The sequence below is a fragment of the Coptis chinensis genome, chromosome 9 (assembly GCF_015680905.1).
Source record: "Coptis chinensis isolate HL-2020 chromosome 9, ASM1568090v1, whole genome shotgun sequence".
Taxonomy (NCBI): Eukaryota; Viridiplantae; Streptophyta; class Magnoliopsida; order Ranunculales; family Ranunculaceae; genus Coptis; species Coptis chinensis.
The window spans coordinates 80,754,470-80,762,973 of record NC_141464.1 but is presented as its reverse complement, the minus strand read 5'-3'; the positions used below and the strand labels follow the sequence as shown (position 1 = coordinate 80,762,973).

The following is an 8,504-nucleotide window of genomic DNA, read 5'->3' as shown; positions in this document are numbered from 1 at the left end:
GGTAGCAAAGATTGCAACATTTTAGAAGACTGTTTATTACCGGACAGGTATATAACATAGTTATGGCTAAAAGTATGCACACAACCGTAACAACATAAGAGCAAGGAAAACTAGTGAAACCTTGGCCAGGTCTTGTACTCTTGTGTAGTTATTGATAGTCTATTCTATGCCTACTAACTGTCATCTAAAATTTTGTAGGGTGGTATAGTAGTCCATTATTTCACCTAGTACTTGGTTGCGCTATATATTGCCATATTTAAGTGTCTCTATATTAGCCGTTCAACTACCACTATTTACAAATTTACAGCACATAGTTGAAACATTTATATGTAGTATGTGTCTAGGTTTGGTGCATATATTATAACATATGAAAGTACTAAGACCTGCAGCTAGTAGTAGAAGCTATCATTTCCTAGATGTCCTAGGTGTGGTGGTACTTTGCGATGGGTACCCTTGATTTGAGCGTTGAGCCCTTGCATAGTTCTACAATTATATATAAAAGTATATATCTATTGACTTATTGCAATGACTCAAAAAATGAACAACAAAAGAGTAATAATGAGAGGATTAAAAGAACAAACCCAAAGATTTTTATGCCTTGGAAATGAAAACCCATTTTCTTCACTTTGTTCCTGATCAATTTATGTGATTTAATGCTGAATTTTCCCAAAAAATATATGGCTACGATTGTTGATACATATTAGTTTAACTGACCACCTTGTTCTATCTTTTCAGTATGGTGTGTTGCTCAGTTATTTTGTATTACTGATCATAAAATTAAATAAACCCTAAATAAAATATCCTGTACCCGATGTATCTGGATTCTAGATTTTGAATCATTCATATATTTTGTCTTATTATGTGTACTGAGATACTGGTCAAATAACGTGGACCAGATGACAAAATCCATTTGTTTTGACAGCAAAGATTGCAGCATTTTAGAAGATTGTTTATTACCGCACAAGTATATAGCATAGTTATGACTAAAAGTATGCGCAAGGAAAACCAGTGAAACCCTGGCCAGGTCTTGTACTCTTGTGTAGTTATTGATAGCCTATTCTACATCTACTAACTGTCATCTAAAATTATGTAGGGTGGGAGTTCATTATTTCACCTAGTACTTGTTGATATATATTGCCATATATTTTTTAGTGTCTCTAGGAAAATTAGCCGTTCAACTACCACTATTTACAAATTTGCAGCACATAGTTGAAACATGTATTTGTAGTATGTATATTACTTGTACGTCTAGGTTTGGTGCATATATTATAACCTATGAAAGTACTAAGGCCTGCAGCTAGTAGTAGAAGCTATCATTTCCTGGGTGTCTTGGGTGTGACAGGCAGACAAGGTACTTTGAGCGTTTGGTCCTTGCACAGTTCTACAATTGCTACAAGTATATATCTATTTACTTATTGCAATGACTCAAAAAATGAACAACAAAAGAGTAATGAGAGGATTCAGAGCAAACCCAAGAAGTTTCCTAGCCTTGGAAATGAAAACCCACTTTCTTCACTTTTTTCCTAATCAATTTATGTGATTTAATGTTGAATTAATCCAAAAAATATATGGCTACGATTGTTGATACATATTAGTTTAGTTGACCAGCTTGTTCTATCTTTTTCAGCGTGATGTGTTGTTCATTTCTTTTGTATTACCAATCAGAAAAAATAAATAAACCCTAAATAAAAGGATTATGGATTTTGAATCATTCATATATTTTGTCTTATTATGTGTGCTGAGATACTGGTCAGATAACAACGTGGACCAGATGACAAAATCCATTTGTTTTGACAGCAAAGATTGAAGCATTATTTCTCCTAAAAAAGGTCTAGGCACTGGGCACATAGAGACATTGTGTCTTCAACAGAAGGAGTATGACATGGGCCAAACTTGAGTTTCAATTGCCCAACTGGATCCAGCCCATAAGCAGACCTTTGGTTGGGCCACAAGTCCACAACCCGACAAGGGGTTATGACAGAAATAGAAATACGACCGTTGAAAAACATGGAAACCACAATAATAACGACTATTATTTTTTCCAGGCGTTTTTCTACAACTTGATATGTGAGGGACTGAGGGGAATCAAAATTTCTCAACTTTTTTTATCAAGTGGAGAAAACAACTAAAAGAAGATTCCTTAATCTCAAAAGGCTATCTCTCTCTCACACACACTGACACACATGCAAGGCATAGAAGGAAGAGAAGTGGTGGTGGGTGAATTGATGGTGAAGCAATGCGTAGAAGAGGTAGTTGAAATGGTAAACAAGGGTGCTGAACATCATCCTTATGCTTTTCATGTTTCTGGGCCTAGAAATATATCTTCACCGAATTGGAGAGAGCTTATTAGTTCTAGCTGGTAAGTTTGTTCATTCATCTGTTTTTTTTCGTACTTTTTGTTCTGTTTTGCGGTTTTTTGCTATTGTTTTGATGTTGGGGATGTTTGAATTGTTTTGAATTTACAATGGGGTTGGATTAATTATCTTAAAAATATGTTTTTTAGATGCTTGGATTAAGCCCAAGTTGACTTTGGGAAGAAATTTACTAGACATACAAGTTTGAGACCTGTGCTGCTTGTGATTGTTGCTGTTGTCATTGTTATTTCATCAATCGCTCAACTGGATTTATTAATGTTTAGTTCTTACATACATTGTGATTGATTTACCATTCCTGAACTGGGATTAGAGGCTTAGGGGATTGGATTGTTGGATTGACCACAACCAATCCCAAATTCAGATAACTTATTAAAAGTTAAGTTTGTGACTTGCGAATACTGAATACCTTGTGATTAACGCATTTCAGTCCAGTTAAATGGTGTTGTTTTCCATAGGTGTTACATCACTTTGCCATAGCCATGTACATATCTCTGACTCAATTGGCATGTTGGAGTATGAGTTGATCAAAGTGCCTTTACTTGGTTTGGTTGTTTAACTTCATTGACAAACAAAGGTAGTGGATGAAAGTCAAACACACAGACGAGAACACACTAGCTTGTTAAAGAGGCGGAGGGTTAAAGGGCTTCTGGTGTTAGGCAAATAGTGTCTCGAACTCACCGACATGTAATACAAATTAAGTAAAATGTAACAAAATTTGTAGTAGACAATGGTAGACCAATTGTTTTCAAGTCGCAGACTATTGGGCACTAAGGAAATTAATATAAGTTTTTAGGATATGTATAACAAAAATTAGGATGTTAATATGCTGATTTGTTATTTCCAGAAAAGTAATAGTAGGAAGCCATAGTCGTCAGTATTATGGGCTGAGAAATTATTAGTTGTTAGTTATTTGATTGAGATGGTTTGGCCATGTTACAGAGTAGATTGTTCACAACTTCAACAAGAAGCAAGAAGGTAGATGAAGTCCTAAAACAAGGTGTATTTTGTAGGCAAGATTTTGAGTGAAGTGTGTGCCTATAGAATTAGTATAGTCAGTGGATAAGTGTGAAGACAAGAAGTTAAGATAGTTAGTATTGGGATGGGATTGCTAGCATTCGATTGAAATGGTCTTTAGGTTGAGTCTATAAAAGAACTCATAAAAAGACTGAAGAAGGTGTGGTATGAGACAATGAGAGCACACCTGGATGACCTTCCTAAACAGTGGGGGAGAGCAAAGAGGAATATGCTGAGTTGTATTTTGTAGGCAAAATGTTGAGTAAACTGTGTGACTGTAGAATCTGTATATTCATCAGTAAGTACGATAAGATATCTAAAGTTGGTATGGGATTGCTAGCATACAAATTATAGGATTTTTAGGTTGAGCGCTATAAAAGAACTCGTAAGACTGAAAACATTGTGAAGCGAGACTGCGGGAGTACACATGGAGACAGTCTCCTATTGCCAAAAGCTATCTGTTTGGGAAGATTTGAATTTTGATGGACAAACAATTGGAACACACATGGAGACAGTCTCCTATTGCCAAAAGCTATCTGTTTGGGAAGATTTGAATTTTGATGGACAAACAATTGGAACACACATGGAGACAGTCTCCTATTGCCAAAAACTATTTGTTTGGGAAGATTGAATTTTGATGGACAATCGATTGGAACACACATGGAGACAGTCTCCTATTGCCAAAAGCTATCTGTTTGGGAAGATTTGAATTTTGATGGACAAACAATTGGAACACACATGGAGACAGTCTCCTATTGCCAAAAACTATTTGTTTGGGAAGATTGAATTTTGATGGACAATCGATTGGAACACACATGGAGACAGTCTCCTATTGCCAAAAACTATTTGTTTGGGAAGATTCGAATTTTGATGGACAAACAATTTGAACAAGGCATTTGTTCTTTAGAAATGTAAGGTTGTTCCTGACTTGTCTCACTGTTTCCTTTAATCTACGAATAGTACTATCTTACGATCACTTCCACCGTCTAATTTTCATTCTTTAAGTATATTAGTTCACTGATTGCAAGTAACCTATCTCTACTTTATCTAATCAGTACTAATGTTTTGATATAAAAACATCTTACCTCGTATTTAAATCATCTCTGATCGCAGGAAGGATGGTAATTACAGAAGAACAGTTATAGCATGCTTCATCCAAGCGGTTTACCTTCTTGGACAGACAGGAAAACAAGAAGGAAGAGGCTTCACTTGCTCCGAATTGGTGGAAACCTTTCAAATATAAGGTGACCTAAACCTTAGTTGACCAGCGAGATGGATCCATCTTCGGAGCAGTGTTGGAATGGGACCGCTCTGCTGCTCTGTCTGATTTCATCCTAATGAGACCCAGTGGTGCACCAAGGGCTGTTCTAGCTCTCAGAGGAACGCTACTGAAGAGCCCAACCATTAGAAGAGATATCGAGGATGACCTTCGTTTCCTAGCTTGGGAAAGCTTGAAAAGTTCTGTAAGATTTAGCACAGTACTTGAAGCTCTCAAATTGATAGTAGAAGAGTATGGAATTACTAATGTATGCATTGCAGGACATTCATTAGGGGCTGGCTTTGCTCTCCAAGTGGGTAAGACGCCAGCCAAACAAGGAGTATTTGTGGAGACACACTTGTTCAACCCACCTTCTGTTTCCTTAGCTATGAGCCTAAGATCTATTGGAGAGAAAGCCAGCTTTGCTTGGAAAAGATTTAAATCTATTCTTCCCTCCAGTGCTGAGAGTCAGACCAACTATGAGGAGAAGCCTGCAATTCTAGCCAAGATGTGTGGAAAATGGGTTCCGCATCTATATGTCAATAACAGCGACTACATATGTTGCTACTATAATGAACCAGCAGGGAATCCTAATGTCCATGCCAAAGCAGCCGATGACTCTAATAAGGAAAACACCAATCCCTCTCGTGGTCAAGCTGCTGCAAAGCTTTTTGTAATGTCCAAGGGAAAACAGAAGTTTCTTGAGGCTCATAGGTTGGTGCAGTGGTGGTCCGATGACGTGGAGCTTCAGTTGACTGTTCACAATAGCAAGCTCATAAGCAGCCAGCTGAAGTCATTGTATACCCTCCCGCCGCCGACACCAACTCAAGGAAAGGTTCAATAACAATAAGTACTTGCGCCCTTTGCTAATTTGTTTTACTTTAATACCATTGAAGTGTAAACTCTCAATTTACAGGAGTCTGTTCCTTTATATCGTGTTTTTTTTTTCTTTTTCTTTTCTGTTGATGTCCTGAGAAGCTCAAGGCTATGCAGGCATCAAATTCGATTTCATTAATTTTTTAACATTCTTTTTGGTCTTCTTGTACATCTTGAATGCATTTATCTGAATAGCATTTTTACCATCTCTATATTGTTCTGAAGTCGCTTGTTGTCCTCCTTTCAGATGGTGAGAGTATTCTGATTTTACTTTTATAAGGGTGATTTAGGAAAAAAAACATTCAGAAACCTTACTTCGGAAATTAAAATCACCTTATTGCCTTTATTGGTTCTTGCACTTGAGAAATAATACTCTGTTGTGATCAAACTTTTACCGTTTGATAACTAACTCATACGCATTATCATTAGCAGTAACAAACCAAAGTTCAAGAGGCATTACTGACACATTTCCTGGGCCTAATCTACTTTTCATGAAATCGACTTTTCTTTTCCTAGGCTTAGGGAAATTGTGTATTCGGGTAATCCACCGGTTATTAGGGAAGAGACCCTTTCTTGTTTGAGTAATGCCGCATTTGAGTTTGCTTCGCCGCCCAAGGATTTTAATGGGATTGATAGGAATTTGATTGAATGTCGTGCGTTTGAGATTCTTGAACGGGTGCGTAATGTGAGGAAGTTGGCTTTGGAAGGACTTTATATTGAGGTATGATTTGATTCAATTTGGTTTTGTTTTTATTTGTGTCCTTAGATGATAGTGTTATTTGTTTTGTATCGATGAAATGAGACTTGTTTTGTTTGTATACTTAGTTTTTGACTAGGCATCAAGAGTTATTAGCGTGTTTGCCTACTTCTTGTGCTACTGTGAAGCATTTGAAGCTTGATTTGTACCCGGATAAAAAGCCGGTCGAAGTGGTAATGTTCTTGTTAAGGAGATATCCTAACTTGCAAACACTTTGTATATCTATCAAGGTATTGTTAATTTCACCAAGTTGTTTACGTCTATGATAATGCATTGGTTATTTGGTTCGTTATATATGAAAGTAAACGAAATGTGTATTATTGAACAGACACTTAATCTTACGAGTATGGGCAACGTGGGAGGACAAATACTATTAGAAGAGTTGAATAGTCAGAGCATGTTGAAGTGCCTTAGAAAAGTTGAAATTAAGTACTTTGGAGGAAGTGGGAGTGAATTAGACCTTGTGAGATTTTTGCTTGGGAATGGGAGTGTGATGAAGGAAATGGATATTACCTTACTCACGACACAAGCGAACAGATAAAGCAACCCGAACGTTTTTAAATGACACGGTACTGGCTTTCACCAAAGTTTCTCCTGATGTGGCAATATCATTTTCGTGAATCGTTTGCCGTGATTATGCACAGATATATATTGCTTGTTGACTGGATGTATGTAGTCTTTCAAACTTTTTGGTCTAGAACTTGAAGTCACATTCAAGAGGTATAGTACTTTGTACTGCCTATATATGTACATTTGTCTTATTTAAATGTTTTTAATATATACATATTAGATATTCAGATAGACTTTATATTTTCAGTTCAGATTTACTTAAATCCCAAGTTTTTGATGTACTCTTCTTGATTATATTGGTTTTTTGAGATTTAAAGGGGTATCTTGAAGAACCTGGACGTTTTGCTTCAGTAGGAGTTCAACAGTTCAACCAACTTAAGAGTAGACAATCCTTGCCATTGAAACCAACTAGGAAAGTTCAGTTATGCATAATTGCCTAATCCGGGGTTGCTACTTCTTACTTATGCAAAACCTAGGCTTCAAGCAGGACAATGAACTGGCAAACAAGGTTATTCTTTTTGTATAAAAATTGCATATTTGACACACTCATTATGAAATACGAATTTAATTCAATTTCAGAGGATTGTTTAGGATTGTTTTAATTCAATGTCAGAGGACAGTGCTCTACTTGCAGAGTTTGAGTTTCAGAATTTATTCCAGGATTCATTCCATCGACAAGATAAAGTCCCTTAATGACAGGATTGGCTTGTTCTGCTTCCTTCTAGTATAGTGTGTCAGAACTTCTTTCCTATGAGTTTCATGCTAAATTACATTTTATCAGTAAATGTTTTCCTGTTCACAGTTCTAAACACAAGGTTAAGCATTCCAGAGTGTTCGTCGTAGGCTCGTAGCGTTGTGATTCTTTCTGCTCGTAAGAGTCAGGTTATTCATTGACAGGTACTTATAGCAAAAGTTTCTCCCAAGTAAAGATATCAATTGGATAGTAACCTAAAACATTGTGTTCAAGTCTGGATCATACAGTGGTATACTGCGGCAAATATGTTTCCTTTTACCTGGTTCATCATCTGTTGCTCTAAGGAATGAACTTTCCAGCATTTTAGAGGTATACCTGTGTAAACTTCATCCTTTTTAGTTTGGGAAGGTATGTTTACCAAGGACGTAAAGAGCCTATTAATATTTTATTTGTGTAGGCAAATTTTCAAAACAAGTTGCTCAACTCTAGGTTCAAATATGGATAAGATAAAGGTCATTAATATGACAAGATTGACCTCTTGTTCTTCCTTCTAGTATGGTGTGTCAGAACTTCTTTCTAAAAAGAGTTGATGCTACATTGAATTGGATAAAATGTTTTCCTGTTCACAGTTCTAAACACAAGGTAAGCATTACAGAGTGTTTGTCGCCGCATTATGAATTTATGCTTCATTCCGTTTGTAAGAGTGTGGTTATCTTCTTTGATAGGCACTTCATTTAGTTCATTCTTCAGAACATAGACTCCTTACTCATTATTATGGATAGGAATACAAGTGAGAGTCAGCGGTCATCTCTTTTTCTTATATTGCTAATTCGAGGCACTACAGTTATTTTTCTGTAAGCTAAGCAACTTTATCTTCCGAATGAGCCTCAACCTTTAACCTTTTTGCCCCGTTGAAAATTATGCATCATGTAGTGGTCTTCTGTATTACAGTGCGATCTA

The 8,504-nt window shown here is 36.5% G+C and overlaps 1 protein-coding gene and 1 pseudogene across 3 annotated transcripts in view; both read left to right on the top strand.

The window, feature by feature from the left end:
• Window positions 1-2,030: 2,030 nt before the first annotated feature.
• On the top strand, window positions 2,031-5,747 carry LOC147478566 (GDSL esterase/lipase At4g10955-like; annotated as a pseudogene). Its single transcript, XR_015209194.1, has 2 exons — window positions 2,031-2,359; window positions 4,503-5,747. The product of XR_015209194.1 is annotated as a GDSL esterase/lipase At4g10955-like (transcript).
• An 88-nt stretch (window positions 5,748-5,835) lies between these two features.
• The window catches only part of LOC147478559 (F-box/LRR-repeat protein At4g14103-like), a 71,796-nt gene continuing 69,127 nt past the window's right edge, over window positions 5,836-8,504 (top strand). The window contains exons 1-4 of one of the 2 annotated variants that reach the window (XR_015209193.1): window positions 5,836-6,244; window positions 6,349-6,510; window positions 6,609-7,747; window positions 7,832-8,457. The gene's annotated coding sequence lies outside the window, so the exon portion shown is untranslated. Of the gene's footprint in view, window positions 6,245-6,348; window positions 6,511-6,608; window positions 8,458-8,504 lie in introns of those variants that run through there. The other variant, XM_086584605.1, reaches the window with a different exon arrangement.